The 16,717-nt window shown below is 46.0% G+C and overlaps 1 protein-coding gene across 13 annotated transcripts in view; it reads left to right on the plus strand.

The window, feature by feature from the left end:
- Positions 1-5,837: 5,837 nt before the first annotated feature.
- Positions 5,838-16,717, plus strand: part of ATXN1 (ataxin 1) — a 380,804-nt gene continuing 369,924 nt past the window's right edge. For 7 of the 13 annotated variants that reach the window (XR_014147496.1, XM_081827640.1, XM_081827641.1 and 4 more), the window contains exons 1-2: positions 5,838-6,074; positions 14,110-14,224. The gene's annotated coding sequence lies outside the window, so the exon portion shown is untranslated. Of the gene's footprint in view, positions 6,075-6,120; positions 6,277-7,116; positions 7,341-13,354; positions 13,405-14,109; positions 14,225-14,426; positions 14,563-16,717 lie in introns of those variants that run through there. The other 6 variants (XM_081827643.1, XM_081827636.1, XM_081827637.1 and 3 more) reach the window with 6 other exon arrangements.

Raw genomic sequence — 16,717 nt, forward strand, 5'->3', positions numbered from 1 at the left:
GAGAAAGGGGAACCCTCCTACACTGTTGGTGGGAATGCAAGCTGGTGCAGTCACTCTGGAAAACAGTATGGAGGTTCCTCAAAGAGTTGAAAATAGAGCTACCCTGTGACCCAGCGATTGCACTACTGGGTATTTACCCCAAAGATACAAATGTAGTGATCTGAAAGGGCACGTGCACCCCAATGTTTATAGCAGCAGTGTCCACAATAGCCAAACTATGGAAAAAGCCTAGATGTCCTTCAACAGATGAATGGATAAAGAAGATGTGGCATACGCACACACACACACACACACACACACACACACACACACACTGGAATATTATGCAGCCTTCAAAAAATGAAATCTTGCCATTTGCAATGACATGGATGGAACTAGAGGGTATTAAGCTAAGCGAAATAAGTCAATCAGAGGAAGACAATTATCATATGATCTCACTGATATGAGGAATTTGAGAAATAAGACAGAGGATCATAGGGGAAGGGAGGGAAAAATGAAACAAGATGAAACCAGAGAGGGAGACAAACCATAAGAGACTCTTAATCTCAGGAAACAAACTGAGGGTTGCTGGAATGGAGGGGTGGGAGGGATGGGGTGGCTGGGTGATGGACACTGGGGAGGGTATGTGCTATGGTGAGCACTGTGAATTGGGTAAGACTGATGAATCACAGACCTGTACCCCTGAAACAAATAATACATTATGTTAATAAAAAAAGGAAAAAAAAAATAAAATTGCCTAATGTGTGTACTGTTAAATTATAAACTGTTGGTAGACTACCGTAACTTTAATTTCACTCTTGACTATTGGTGATGTAATCTGCATTGCCCAAAAGCCGTCTTGCTACAGTTTGGTGGAGGATCAAAACAGATGATTCAGGATCTTTAAGAGTCTCTGCTATGCCCAGAGCCCAGTGACTTTAATTTGGGTGTGGTGAGCTGACCTCAGAGTCTATTGTGTGGGCCCCGTTTGTTTTTGGTTTATTTTACTTTTCTGGCCTCCCCAGCTTTATTTGGGAGTGCAATCTAAGGAAGAGATATTTGTTTTGCCAGTACACTCTGATTGGCTCAGATTTTAAAATGACATATGTAGGGTAACACCCTCCCTATAATAGCATGGTTAAAGGTCTGTCAGTATTTCCATTAAAAATTCAAACTTTCCAGGATTTATTACATAGCTATAACAAATGGCTCCAGGCAGAAACTTGGCAAATCCTTCTTTAACGTAGGAGGAAATCTTTTTTAAACAATTTTTAAAAGGGAAAAAATAAACAAGTGTTTACCACTTCAGTTTACTCATGTGATTCTTTTGCCAGGAAAGGCGTTCAGAGAAAAGGCACAGCGTATCTTTACATTTTGTTTGTTTTACAAACTTGAAATATTAGTATTAGCTTGTAAGTTAAATTTTGCCGGAGAGATCTACCATTGCCCTCCTACCTGCCAAATTTTCAAGGACTCTAGTTTTGGATTCTCATGTTCCTACGTCTGATGAGTATACTGATTTGGGGAGGTGCCGGATCAGTTGACTATGAGTCTTTACGTTTCATCATGGTAAAAATGGACAGTTTCAAAAGATACGATTTGTTTTGGTGGGAATTCCTTGCAGAGATTTCTTACTCATCTATATTTTCAGGGCCTAGTGCTGGCAAATGAATGATAAATACATAAAAAGCAGCTTGGGAATTAAGACATAGTCTCTGTTCCTCAGTCTCTTATTTAAATACTCACTTTTTAAATATTCACTATCTAGTAACTTGGGAAAATCTTTGAAACGGTAAACAACATGCTGCTGGATCTTTAACATCTATGCCTTCCTTTATTTGTGAACCTCAATGGATTATTATAGCAATTAAATGACTCAATGCTATGAACGCGCAAGCTGGTTTCAAAACTTTTTTGAGGCTTGGCTCTCTCATGTCTTATCCACCTCTTGGGAGTGTTTGAAGATGCTATAGGGAAGGCTCTGAAAAGTGTGAAATGCTATATAGATAAAACTGAAATGTAAATGCTCACCACTGCAAATGTTAAGGATAACCCCCTTCAATTACTGGGAAAGTAAAACATGGTGAGAAGTGCACATTCTTTCACCAACGTATTTGACTCCAAATCAACCTGATTTATCTGATGTAGTGTTGGGTTGACTGACCCCAATGTTTTTAAGACAAGCAGGAGCTACTCTTAGAGTGACCTAATGCCGCATTGCATTATTTTTCCCCCAGTTTTACCGAGAAGTAATTGGCATACGTCACTGTGTAAGTTTAAGGCATACAGCATGATGGTATGACTTGCATCTCTTGTGAAATGGTTCTGTTTTCCACTGGAGGAAAAACCAAGGGGTCTTTTCTGAGTATGACTTTTGAAGCCCACTTTAAAAAAAAATGAAGTCTAGAACTCTAAATAAGTATATCTATATTCTACTTAACTTCCAATCCGTTCAGTTTAGTTGTTGTAACCTGCTAAGCTGTTTGTGTTTGCTTCTCTTTGTTTTGTTTTGAACTATGTAAGAAAGAGGCGACTTCCAGTAAAAACATAGACTACAATTTAAAATCCCTGACGATTTGGAGGGCCTGTATGCTTGTTTTATTAAGCACTCTTGTGCTCCCTCTGCTGCCGTCAAGAAAACCTTCACATTCAAGACCCCAGGACATTCCTCAGAGTGTCCACTTGGCAACGATGATGCAGATTTGTGCATGAAATCAGTGCTCTTGTCTGAAACACAGTACTATCTGACCAAAGCATACAGTGTAATTGTGTTTCATTAAAAAGTGCAAATTAGTTAAAGGCGGAGGGAATACAAAAGGAATAAATAGAAGAATTACGTTCTACATCTGTGGGCAAATGCACCTAGACAGAGCCCTGTAGTATGGACAACGTTCTTCATACTATAGCGTGCTCAGGAATCACCAGGGGTGCTGGCTAAAAGGCAGATTGTGATTCAGTAGGTCTGGGGTGGAACTCTCATTCTGAATTTCTAAAAAGCTCCCAGCTGCTGCTACCACTGCTCTGAAGATAAGGCTTTTAGAAGCAAGATGTAATACATAACGATATGATATCATATATACTCGATAGCCCACTTTAAGCCCTCAAAACAATGAAGTAGATATAAGGGATAAAAAATGATTTTCCATGGTGTTTGAGCAATGCAGAACACAGACTAGGAGTAAGGCTAGGCAGGCCTTATCTCTCAATTTCCTTTAATTTTAAAGTTTGACATGTTTGTATGAACACAGTATCAGATTTATGAATAGGACCATAGTACTACATATTTGCCTACTCGCTTCTTGAAAGTCCAGGCCTTTCACGGAGTTTTTATCTGCATGACAGGGCCTTGTTTTTAAAGAATGAGTGTCAGTTATTTGTACATTTAATATTTTGCCATCTGAAAATAAAACAGTTCAGTACTAAAGGTAATGAAACTGTATCAGGAGAATACTGTTTCTGTGGCACCTTGCAGGAAGGAATAGTTACAAACTTTAATGACACTTCATGGCTTTAATCTTAATGGCTAAGAAAGTAAATGACGCATTTCTTATTGTTTTTACTGTTTGGGTAATATACATATTTAGCTTCCTTAAGGGAACATTTAAATTAATTGACTTACTCTAATCTGAATTATGTGTTTTAATTTATTTAAGACATTAAATAAATAAATAAATTAACTGCCTGTGTCAGTGTAATAATTAAAATACTAGCTGTTTTGGGCTGAAAATTCTCTCAATGTAAAAATGTCTAAAAATAGAGTGGAGGTGGATTGGGCAGTCCGCAGAAGAAAAACATGGCAACCAATATTTTCTGTTACAAAAATATTTTAGATGAAGTTAGTTTATATGAAAGCTGTCCGAAACTGAAATGAATAGCAGAAGCTCTGTTTATTCACAGGCCAGTAATAATAATGCCCGAAGCACAAAGCATACGTCTTTTCGGTGCCGAACCGACTGCTTCTGATCCTTTCGGGAGCGGAATCCACCAAGCAGGGGGAGGAGCCAGTCCCCGGTTCTGTTCTGAGATATTAGCCTTCACCTTGATAATGCTTGTCAACAACAAAACGCCAGGAAGAGCCTTTTCAGGAAACTGATTTCAACTGTCCACTAGAGGCTGTAATGAGACCGACAATGTCACTTTAAACCGACCTGGGGTTTAAACTGTAGCAATCATTGCGTTTTAAATGAAAAAGGAAAAAAAAAAAAAAAAGTTGTAGAACCGAGTCAGAGTGAACAGTAGTAGTTTTATTTAAATAGCCATGTATATGTGCATGGTATTTCAAAATGCGAGAAAAAAAAAATCATTTCCGGGGCTCTACACCTTCCTAGTTGTTAGTATGCTTATTTTTATTTCTGTCGCACGTTGGCTGTACAATACAGTTGTTTAAAAGCTGACACATTTCTCTCGGTGATTCTGTATCCTGCTTCGGTTGGTGACTAACCGTTAGGTCATACGTAAACTCAGCCAAAGGTTTCTCAAATACAGCTTACAGTCAATAGTGCTGGCTTCCAGGGAGAAACTTAGGCGCAAAGATCATGTTTCTAGACACTTGGTTCTAAGCACCTGAAAGAGGTCAAATGCTGCCCAGACACCTACTGGTCTTCCAGAATTATCTGCAGCAAGGAGAACGCCGCACTGAGCTCCCTTCAGCACGGAGGTGCCTTCGCTCTTCTCCGGGAGCCACACCTGTTGGCAGGGTGCACCCCTCCACAGAAGATTCCTTCCCACCGACTAACACCTGGCGGTGGTGCACGCGGAGGGGGCGGAGTAGTGGGCAGCTGAGAACCGCGCATCAGCATTGAGCGCCGAGGAAGTTCCTCAGCGTGGATTCCCGAGAACTGCCATTTGATGCTCGGTTTGCTTTCTGTATCTCCTGCACTGGTTACCTCATTTCCGATTAAATTAATGATCCCGAATCAGCTGCGAGAGGAGTGCGCGGGTCGTCTTCCAAGGCTGGGGCTGGGGACTTCAGTACCCAAAGCAGATTTCCAGACCAGCAGAGAGCGAAAGGGGTGGGGGGGGGCAGGCAGGGAGGGCACCCGCTTTCACGGGCAGGAAAGGTGACGGTGCACATGCAGTCGCGGGGACCCTTCAAACTTTCCTGAGTTTCACGCAGAGGCAATCCCCGCAGCCCCGTGGTCCTGGTTCCGGAACGAAACCGGTTTGAGGGTTAACGGGCACCACGATCCGAGTCAGCCCTCTTAGACGATTCCCGGCGCGCCCGGGACGAAGGGCACGTCGGGATCACACTTGGCCCCCCTCCCCTCCCCCGGGGGGGGGCTGTTATTTCGCCGGCTGCGAGCTGAAGCCCGACACCTCTCGGAGAGTCCTCCAGGGCGCCCGGAGTTGCACCCCGCTGTCGCTCTGTCCCCTCCAACTAGGTGCAGGGACCCGGGGAGGCGCGCGAGGACCGACCGGTCACCGCTAAAATTACCTCATCGCTTCAGCTCCCCGCCCCTTTCCCAAACCTGGAAGAAGCGTCCCCTCCGGCCGGAGTCGCACCCCCCGCCCCCCGCTCCCGAGCCAGCCTCGGGCCACGCGCCGCCTCCCCGGGGGCCGCCGAGCCCGGGCAGCGCGCAGCCAAGGGTTAAGGGCGCCGGCCGGCCGGCCGCCGCGCCGTGCGCTCGCGGTGCTCCGAGCGGCTCGCCCCGCCGCCCGCCAGAGGGTGCCCCCCCACCCCCAAGTCGGATCCTTGAGCTGCGGCGGCGGCAGCCAACTGCTCCATATTTGGCTTCTATTACACATTTACATACTGGAGCGAGCGAGCGAGCGAGCGCGAGAGAGCGCGAGGGAGGGAGGGCGGGCGGGCGGAGGGAGGAGGGAGGGGAGGGGAGCAGGGGGGGTAGGAGGAGGAGGAGGAGGACGAGGAGGAGGAGGAGGAGGACGAGGAGGAGGAGGAGGAGGAGGAGAGAGCAGAGTATACCGCAGACATCATTTCTACTACAGTGGCGGAGCCGTACAGGACCTGTTTCACTGCAGGGGGATCCAAAACAGCCCCGTGGAGCAGCCGCCCGAGCTACAGCAGCCGCAAGACACTGTTTCTCTCCCTCTGCCCCCCCTTCCCCACGCAACCCCAGATCCATTTACACTTTACAGTAAGTGGCTATTTTTTTCTCCTCTGATTCTCTCTCCCCCCTCCCCCATCCCCTTCGCCCCTTATTTAGATTAAAATTTGCCCCTACCCCCGCTCTCCAGAGAGGGGCAAAAGCAACAACCAGCAAACAAACCCCAAACCCCAGTCGCCGGCACCGAAAACAGCTGGAAGAGGAGCGAAGGAAATCGACGCGTCGTGTTGTGGTGTGTGTGTGTGTGTGTGTGTGTGTGTGTGTGTGTACATACAACCTTCTCCCGCTCCAGCCTCCCGGGCCGACACCCCCGCTCGGGGCGCAAGGACTGACGGCAGGGGGCTGCCGGACCGGTGGGCGCCCGCCAGGCGAGGGGGCGCGCCCGGGCTGGGGGTGCGGGCGCGGGCGCGGGCGGGGAGAGCGGCGGCGGCGCCCCGCTCCGGCGGCTGCTGGTCCGGCCGCGAGTGCGGAGAGCCGTGTCCCCCTCCCTCGAGGTGGCGTAGGGGTAGGCGGTGGCGGCGGCGGCGGCGACCGGGGGTCGCGCTGCCCTCTCCTCCCGCCGCCCGCTCCTCAGCCCTCTCCCCCTGGAGGGCGGCGGAGCGAGTGGGTCTGGAGGAGGGCTGGGCTTCCCCGCGGGTGGCCGCCCGGCCTCGGAGCCCCGGGCGGGGGTCTCCCCGCGGAGGCCGGCCTCGCCGGGTGTGCGGCTGCGGGCTGGGACTTTGCGCGCGGCCGGGCGCCGGGCGGTGGGAACGCGGGGGGCGCGGAGGGGTGGGCGCGGGGGGAGCCGACGTGCGGGTGTCGGGAGCGCGGCTGGAGCGGCGGTGGCGGCCCTGCTGCCGCCGCCGCCGCCGCCGCCGCCGCCGCCGCCGCCGCCACCACCGCCGCCCTGTTGGTGCGGCCGCTTCCTGATCATGTGCAGCCGCCGCCGCCGCCGCCGCCCGGAGCCGGGAGCCCGCGAGCGCCCCAGCCCGGGCCCGCGCCCCCGCCAGCGCCCGCGGCAGGAGCGGAGGAGCGGCGGCGGGCGCTGCCCTGCCGGCGCCGGGAGTGAGCGGCTGCGCGGCTGCTGGGAGGGTGAATGAAGCCAGGAGGAGGGGAAGGAGGAGGCGGCGGCGGCGGAGGAGGCGCTGCGGGGATTGGGATGCGCCCTGGAGCCCCGCTGCTCGTTCACTCTGGGCCGGGCCGGAGACTCCGCCACTCCCGCGGCCGTCGCCGCCGCCGCCTCCTACGTGGTTCCAGCGCTGCGAGCAGGCCGGTCCCGCAGGGGGCAGGGAAGGGGCCGGCCGGGCGGAGCGAGAGGTGAGGCGGCGGCGGAGCGCGGCGTGAGTGTGAGTGAGTGCGTGCGTGTGTGAGTGCGTGTGTGTGTGTGTGTGTGTGCGCGCGTGTTGGCGGGGGGGGGCGGCGGGGGCCGTCGCGGTGGGGAGCGGCCCCACGGGGGCCACTTGGCTGACTCTGCGGCGCCCCGACCCCTCCCCAGCCCCCCGCCCTCAGGCCGCTTTCCTAAACTCCGGGGCTTGTGCTTTCATTTTATTTCAGACCACGTAGGGGGCTGACTGGAAGCGATGAAACAATTCAGGTTTTCTAGGGAGATTGAGCAAGGACCTTAGTGGGGGCGGGGGGGTGGAAGTAGGGTGGTGGTGGTGATCTTGCCAGAAAACAACAAAAAAAAATATCAGTTTCCAAGGACCGTGGGGTTCGGTTCAACCCTGTGGCTGTTCTGTTTTGTTTTGCTTTCTCAGTATATAATCCTGCAGATAAGAGGGTAATATAAATACTTCGGGAGATTGGGAAATTGCTGAAGAGTAGTAAGGGCAAGAAAAAAAAAAAAAAAGCCAGTCGGAAGCTGGTTATATAATGCGCGATGTGGCTAACGAGAACGGCAAGCTATTTTTATTTTGTTTACCGTATGCTGTGCAGTAGGGACTCCTCCAAACTGGTTCTGTCCCCGAAGAGATTCTTAGCTTCCCTGCGAGATCCACGGGATACAATTAGTAAAATTAGAAGACCCTATTACACCCACAGAATGAGAACTAACTGTCTTAGAGTGGCATGCTCCCTGCACATCCCTTCGTGCAGGCTCGGAATGTGTATATGCAAATAAGTTCTCCTTTGGCAATCTAGTAGTCACATCTCAATGACATTTGTGTTTTGTAATGCAGGCTGTTCTTAATATTTAAACATTGTCGGTACATATCGCACAGAGCAGTGGGTAGTTACTTGATGGTTATTTTTAGGCATAGCTGGTTACTTTTTCAACAGTGTTAGCTAAGCCATTTCTGTTTGGGTTTCTCAGGAGCCCTGTAGTTCCTAGAAGCCCCTGTTAGCCCACCCTGTGGTTTCTTTGCAGTTGGATACTTGGGCCTTTTTTCTTTTTCTTTTCTTTTTATTTGGTGGAATGAAGCCTATGCCTGAGGAAACCACCAAAGAGAAGGTTGAGAAAATCCTGCACATGGACTCTTGGAAAGGGGATTGCACCGTAACAGCTAATGCTGTGGCATTTGATCTCCTCTGATTGTCCTCCAACTGTGCATGCCTCAGTCAATATTTTAGCAGCTCAGCAGACAAATGGGCTTGAGAGCCGCCTTCTGTGCACAGCAGAGGGTGAAGGGCTCCCCCGAACCTCCTGGCTGCCTGTCTTTCTCATCGTGTAGATCCGTGTCAATGGTGTAGGTTTTCCCTGCACTTACTCTAGGCCCTGATCACTCCTGTAATTAGATCAGGCTGCCATGGCAACAGACAGTGTGCCTCGTCCATTCAGGTGGGTTTGTCTTGTGCCTGGACTACTCCAAGTGTTTTAGGCACAGGATTTGTGCTGCTCCAGCCAGAGGAGAGACTCCACTGCCTCAGTTGTGTCTTCTTTTGGTCATTTGGACAGGAGACGCTGAATGAGACTTTGCAGCGACTCAACTTTTGTAAAGGAGACCAGCAAGCTGTTCTTGCTGGGCGCAATATGTAAATGCCTTTCCCTGCACAGTGAAAGAGGCCTAGCAGTCCTGCTGATGTTGATTGTGAACAGATCAACAAGTATTTGGTACTTGTTAGAAACCTTTCAGAACTTACCAAAGCAACGGTTCTTTTGCAGTCTGGTGCCTTTGGCCTTGCGGATACTTAACCCCTTCAAGTGGGAAAGCACCCGTCCCTTAGAACCTATGTTGTCAGTGTCGGGATCCTAAAGGGTTGACTCAGTGGAAGGGGTTTATGTAGGACGGATAACCCCCTTGTCACATTTCACAACTTTACCGTTATCATAGCCGCTATAATCCACAAAAAATGGGACTGACTGGCGGGGCCATTCTGGGTGGGTGCATTTTTAATTTGGACTTCTTGGCCATCCTTAATCTTTACATCTGTCAGTAGTAAGTTCCAGGGTTTTTCTCTCAGGTGAGAGATGGTAGAGGCCTAGAGCTCAGAGACTGACAGTGGGTGATGCTTTTACACAATAAGCAGCTTGCGCTGTATTTGGAGATATAATTTAATGAGCATTTAATGATTTAGAGAGCAGCACTCTCCTCTTTGCATTACGATGCCACCTCATTAAGTCCACTAGGCAAAGAAAAATAATCCTGTTGCCAAAAAATAAGAAGGAGAGAAAAGTAAGTAGCTTTGGTTGCTGAAGCTTTTGTGTGGCGCAGGCGATCCACCTGAGGGGGAGTATTTTAATAACCCTGATATATGAAAGAGAAAGTAATTGAGAATAATAATGTCTTGATTTGGTTGTGATCCTGCCAGTCCGTTTTTCAATTTTCAGTTTTACAGCCCCATAGCTAAATTGGTAAATCCTTTTTTTTTTTTTTTTGCCCTGGGGCTAGGATTCTTTCCCCACAGGGGGTTTACGACTTTCTACCATTTAGTGAGTTTATGCGGTTGGTAACTTGATTGTGGCCTGTTCAGATCAAGTGCTTCTGTGGTTAAAACAAGCTATTTTTTTTTCCTAGGACGTAAATAGATGGGAAGCAAGTATATGAAGTAAGGCACAGAAGTTTAAGTTGTACACACTTTGGAGGTCCTGGATTTTGCAACATACAGAAAATCTCTTGCAGTAAAACGTGAACATGTATTTTTGAATGCTAAAATAAGTATGAAAAATGTACTTGATTGGGAACTGTGAAAGTCAATATTTTCCTCTCTGGATTTCGTTTTAAGAGGGTTTGGTTAACAGAAGTGATACTTTGTCGGGAATATTATAACTAGGCTCCAGGGCCTCTGAATTGTCTTTTACTCTTCGAGAGACATTCAAGAAAAACTCTCAGCCATCAGATTCTATGTCAAGTGCCTGTAGAAGGCCTTACGTTTCATTGTCTCTGAGTCCTGGGAAAGGCCAGCCTTAAGAGATTTTTAAAACATTAGTAAACACTTTTCTGTGACTCCTATATTTATTGTCATTACAGAGTTTAAGGACTCACATTCCTTTTGTGTAATATGCCTTTATTTTTTTTTTTCCATCCTGAAATGTCAAGTGGATTTTACTTTTGCACTTACCTTGAATGACAGTTTCTGATGACTAACACATTGTAACAGCGGCTCATTTTGTTTCCTATTAGAAGTTAGTCGATAAACATATTTTATTAAAATCCTGTAAATTAGTGTAGGAGTGAATGTTCATTCTTTCAACTATAGCTGTGAGCAGGTAACACATAGTTTAGACTCTGAAACACTGATGTGCTTGCATATTAATGTGACAGAGTGCAGGAGACAGGGTACACATCATTTTCAGGGTGGACATAAATAATTTGATTTCCATTGCTTTTTATTTTCAGAGTTATTCAGTAATTTGAATGATTGGCTTCTGTGAGAGATTTAGACATGGACAAGCTTAACTGCTTCAAAGAACAGATTTAGTTCCGGTCATACTTCCAAGGTTATCAGAAGCAGGCCCTCCTTATTTTGTAAAAGCATTGAGAATAATACATTGTAGAAATCTCAGTAGAGATAATCATTTCTGTCCCAGGGTGTTCCATAAAGGACTGCCCATTTTTAAGAATGAATTTTGTAGTCCTCAATTATGCTGTTCAAATTTTAGTTTCATTGAATTCAGTTTAATAAAATACCCATTCAACATGTCTTTAAGAGATGATATAATAATGAGCATACTGAATGCTGTTTTAGAGAATATTTTTAAAGGTTGGCTGAAAGAGTTGTAATTGGATCAAGGTTTTGAAAAAAATACATATAAATGCTTAAAACTGTAGGAGTGATAGAAAGATTTAGGTAAATCATCTCTATTTGTGGAGACAGTTTTAAAAATCTTTTTCCTATTTCATAATTTATATATTTTTGTCTTTATCAGTGTAGTAATATATTTTGTAATCCTTATCCATATGAACTTTCTGGGCTAGTGTGCTATAAATGTTTGTAGTGCGTGTTACCGAATGTAATGAAACCCGTTTAGAACTGTTACAGACAAAAAAAGCGACAAGCATTATATTTTCCTTGATATGTTTGATGTTAGCAGAAACGTTTCATTGATTTTTCTATAACTTTTAATGCATACCATTTGTGGAGTAATGAAAATGCAGTGATAATTGCCATAATGTAAGCAAAAATGGTATCCTACCTGAAAATGACTTTTCAGAAAACTCATTGTAGTGTAATCAGAATTTGAGACTTAAGGGGGCCGAGGTTGCCCTGATTATGCTGTTTTGATTCAGGCTAAGAGGAACTCTTTATTCCACTTAGGGGCTCTTTAGGCATGACACCTTTTGAGGGAGTTATTTAGCAGAAGTTTTTAGTGATAATCGTCTTAGCTCCTAACCTATAAGCAATTTATCTCCTAACATGCAAAGAAAATGTATTCTTCTGTCACTGTGTATGGCGGATTATCTTTTATTGCACCCTTAGATTTGGCCTACTCTCCCCGAATTATTTATAATATCTCCTGTATTTATTTATCTATTATTTCCTCTTTACTAGCCCGTTAGCGTTATTTAGACCATCTATCTTAGTAACCTTCCTCTATAAATGGAATTGTGTTATGTAGTTCTGCTGTGCTTTTAAAATATTAAGCATTCTATGTTTAGTGTATATGTTGTAGAAAACATCTGTAGGCTATTATCGGGGTTGGTTTGTTTTTTTTGTTTAGTATTTTGTATGTTTTTGCAGTGAATCCACTCTGCCTTGCTTTTTTGGTTCTTGTGTTTCTTCCCTCTGATGGAACAGTAAGTTACGTGAACTCTGTTCATTACTGTAACTGGTGTAGCAACACAAATACTTTAGAAATAAGTAGGCATACCTGTGTGAGAGTAAATTAATATTTTACAGCATTTGCATCAAGTTTGACTGTTCTGTGTACTTCAGCAGAATAGGAGGAGACTGTAATTTGGACTCTATGAAACCTTATCTGCCAGGTGGTATGTAAATAGGACTCTGTGCACACGTAGACATACCGGCAAACACTCAACTGTTAGCTCATAAAGCAAGTGCTGTCTGCAACTCCACGGGACCTGCACCTTGCTCAGAACTGATTATCCAGTATGTTGATGCTTCGTTTGAGAAGTTACTAGATACAAACAAGAAAACAGCTACTGTGGAAGGGCAAAGAGAATCCTCTCTTTAATTTGGCCATGATTGACATTGTAACTCCACAAGCTTCTTCGCGGAGGGCTAGACTTAGCCGAGTCTTCCAAGGACTTCAAAGACGTTATAGTCTAGAACAGCTTCCCTACGTTCTCTGTACTCACAGATTACGTGGGGGAAACCAGGGACTAGAAAACTTGACTTCTTTTGCATATCAGTCCCAGGCATGCAGTAGATGCTTAAGTAAATACTTGGTGAATGGATTCGTTAGAAGTAAGAATGCTTTGGCTACTATTCATTACTTTGAAAAGTGTTGGAAAGCGATTGAAATTATTTTCCTTTCCTCCTGGGCTGTGCTCTTAAAAATAGTGAGTGTGTATGGATGAAAATAATCATGACTACAGAGATGTGTTGCCATGTACCCGGGGACAATTGGCTGACTTACCTGTTTACAGATTATTCACATTGGAGATCGTATTCATAACTCCAGAATAGTTTCTTTCTGACATCCAATATAATCCTGGGCCTCCTCCTTCCTACTGTTACGTAGCGTGGGCTTAGGAAACCCAAATTAAATTTAAAAATCAGCCCAAACAAATATACAAATCAGTTCCAGTAATCAAAGACGGAAAATCTGCCCAGCAATGACTAGTTGGGGGGTTAGTTTATAACTGTGCTTCTGATTCTTTCTATTTCATGTGGGCAGTTGGGAATGACCAGTACTTAAAAATATTATTTTAATAGGGCTGAAAACTCTGCTAGCAGATCAAGTCCTCAACTTCTTCCATTTCTGTGCATAGGTCTTTACCTCACAAAAACTACTACAAGCACCAAGCTCCCTGATGGAAAGGTATATGGAAGATTCATTCATTCTCTTGTTCATCCATTCACACATTCACTCATTCATTATACAGTGGATGATTTTTACTTAACCATGTGCAAGGCATTGTGGCAAAATGAAAATGAAGTAGACATACATTCAAAAAAGAAATAATTTAAAATCCAGTGGAAAGTCTAGTGAACATGTGCATACTTTCACAGTTTTTTCTGCATTTGATACATTTTTCTATCCCATTCGACCGGTATGCCAATAACTGTGCTTTTTTGTGATTGTTCCTCAAGTTGCATGTTGATAGTAATACATGCCATGTGAAAATTAGACTTTGGCTTAATTACTACTATTCAACCCATGCCCATTTCACCTGATATCCCTGTGATTACCAGCATGTGTTTATCAGATGATAGGTTAGAATCATTAGGGAAAAGAATGACAGTGCCTGGCTCCAATGGGGAGGCCGAGCTCTTAATTTGATTGAAGGGATGACCTTTTTGTGTGGTGGCCTCCCTCTGAGCCCTGTTGACTCAAACCAGACCTGCCTTCTGAGCTGGCTGGTATCTGTAATTCTCATAAGACAAAATGCACAATTTGATGTCCTTAAAGTTTAGATTTCAGTGTGCTTAAGGTGGAATTACTTTTGGAAGCCATTTGTCCTGGTTTTCATTTTGCATTTCTTCTCCTGCACCCCCCCTCCCCACCCCACCCCTACCCCTGCAGGAGCATCGTGTGGCAAGTCGCCAGGGTGGTCCGTTCGAGCCGCGGATTTGTGTGTCATCCTTGGAAGGCGGTCTCCTCCTCCACGGCCACTACAGGGAAGTGCATCACGTATCAGGTGAGAGTTTGGCCATGCTCGTGTAGTTCCCATCCGAGGATCACGTCTGACCCGGAAAATCACCTCATACCCACGCTTTCACGTGTCGTGGACCGTTCAGTGTGACTGCCTTGGCAAACTGCCTTCGGAGGGAAATTGAGAAATTGCCAAGAGCATTTTTAAAAACTTGGCTTGAAGTGTGTCTCTTTTCGGTTTAATTTAGAAGAAAGTGGTTCACGAAGAAGTCTGCGTTTGACCTGGTGACGATTGGCTGTTGGTGTGTCAGGCTCGAGCCTGATCGTCTTCGCTGTCACCTTTTCCTTAACGCGATGAGACCGTTTCGCTGCCAGACTGTGACCGTAAGTCACGGTTTTCACGTTTTAGGTTTTTGTTGTAGAGTGATTCAAGTGTAGGGAGACAGAGGCCTGTTTGTTCAGTGGCAGCCAGTATTTGTCGAATCTTGAATTTCTTTGTGTCTGTTTGGATTTTACAACTTCCTGATTGCCTCACGTACAGTAAATTTTTCTGGCCTGGAGAGTCATGCAGACACAGGGGTGTATGTGGTGTTGATGACTCATGGTTCTGTATTGAAGAGAGGACAAGAGGATCCTGCCTACATGAAATCGGGAGACATGGAAGTTAGACAGAAGTTGGGGCAAGAGGGCTTCGGAGCCCTGGTGTATGCAACCAAAGGGGATTGTGAAATAGATCCCCTCTTGCTATTTACCTTGGGAGCGGTCCTGCTGGGACCTGTGGAAATGGACTCCTTCAGAGGTTCCCAAGCCTGGCTGGGCCACAGAATCACCTAGAAAGCTTAAAAAGAGAGGGAGGGGGAGAGAGAGAGAGAGAGACAGAGAGAGAGACAGAGAAAAGGATTTGGGGCTCCACCTCCTGAATCAAAATGAAACTTTAATGGTCTCTTGGAATCATATTGATGCTCCACGGGTTTGGGAACTGCTGGACCGGGTGGTCTCTGGGCAGCTCTTCCCGAGTCATGTTCTGTTTCCTTCCTTGGCGAGACCCATGGTCTGCCTTTGCCACACCTCACATATAAAATGCCCGATTTGCAGCTAATTTGTTAAGAGGTGGATATTTGCCCCTCTATACCTAAGATCGACTTTTTAAGTGAACCTGTCATTTCCGTGGCATCTGAGCCAAGAGCATGGGGCTCTGGAACCAGCCTGTCTGCATTTAGTATCTGGAGCTGCCACTGTGTCCCGTTAGCGTTCCGTGCCTCAGTTTCTTGATGAGTAAGGTGGAGATAAGATTAGAACTTTCTTTCTTTCTTTTTTTAAAGATTTTATTTATTCATTCGCAACACAGAGGTACAGAGAGAGAATGAGAGAATGAGCAGGGGGAGAGGCAGAGGGAGAGGGAGAAGCAGGCTCCCCGCTGAGCCAGGAGCCGGACGTTGGGCTCGGTCCCAGGACCCTGGGATCATGACCTGAGCTGAAGGCAGACGCTTAACCATCTGAGCCACCCAGGCGCCCCAAGATTAGAACTTTCTTCTAGGGCTGCTGTGAGAATGGAATGAAATAGTATGTGTATACGGAGTAGGATAGTACCAGCGTATGGTTTGTGATCTGTGAACATAAGTTATCTTTGTGATCATATGACTTAACCTCTTGACAGGATAAGTGTAATGTTCTTGTTTAGTGATGGTTGCTCCTGGACCATACATGACTAGGAGCCGGTAAATACACCTGTACCTTGATCTTTGGACCGACACTGTAGACATTTGCAGCTCTGCAAAGCAAATGAGCCTTTTATTTATTTTTCTGAATGTTGTGTGAGTCCATCTCTCTTGCTGCGATAGGATGCATACGTGGTGTTTTCCTCTTGTTGTAAGAAGTTGGGTGCAGAAATGAAGTTACGCGTGATCCAAGTAAAAAGAAACAAAAACCGGAGTGACTGAAGTACAATGTCTCAGGAAGGGTAGCCAGAAAAGTCCTGCTTGGGGAATGGGGCCGGGGTGGGGTGGGTCAGGAAGTGATCCCAAACATTATAACCTTGAGAAATATGGACCTAGGTCCTTGGCATTTTATGGGCAGTGGGTCAGGGAGGTGTCGTTTAAAAGGAAATAGAATAACCCCACAGTTACATGCAAAGGTAAGCTTCTTAAGGTCTGCAAGTGTCAGCGGACTGGAAAGGTGTAAGATGCCTTACCCCTGCTGCTTTATCTCTTAGGGGTGTTACCATTTCATAGGCTACACAGAAAATCCTCACGTTGAAGTTTTTGGGGCAGTCGTTTTATTACATATGTGGTTAATACACATGCACGTTTGTTTTTTCACCTGTGGTGTTTAAAAGAGAATTTCATTGTGAAAACACAAGTAACAAAAAGTCCTATCTCTTGGCCAATAGGTGCAGCTTACTGAGAAGGCACCGAGGTTTTTATAGTATATTGAGCAAGTCTGAGTGTCTTATGAATACGTATTGTATTACCAACAAAGTAGTACAGAGTCACCTTGAATTCTCAGCAGCTGACATTTTCTGTGATTGCATTTAAAGGAA

The sequence above is a fragment of the Leptonychotes weddellii genome, chromosome 8 (assembly GCF_054177405.1).
Source record: "Leptonychotes weddellii isolate Sample4059 chromosome 8, ASM5417740v2, whole genome shotgun sequence".
Classification (NCBI taxonomy): Eukaryota; Metazoa; Chordata; class Mammalia; order Carnivora; family Phocidae; genus Leptonychotes; species Leptonychotes weddellii.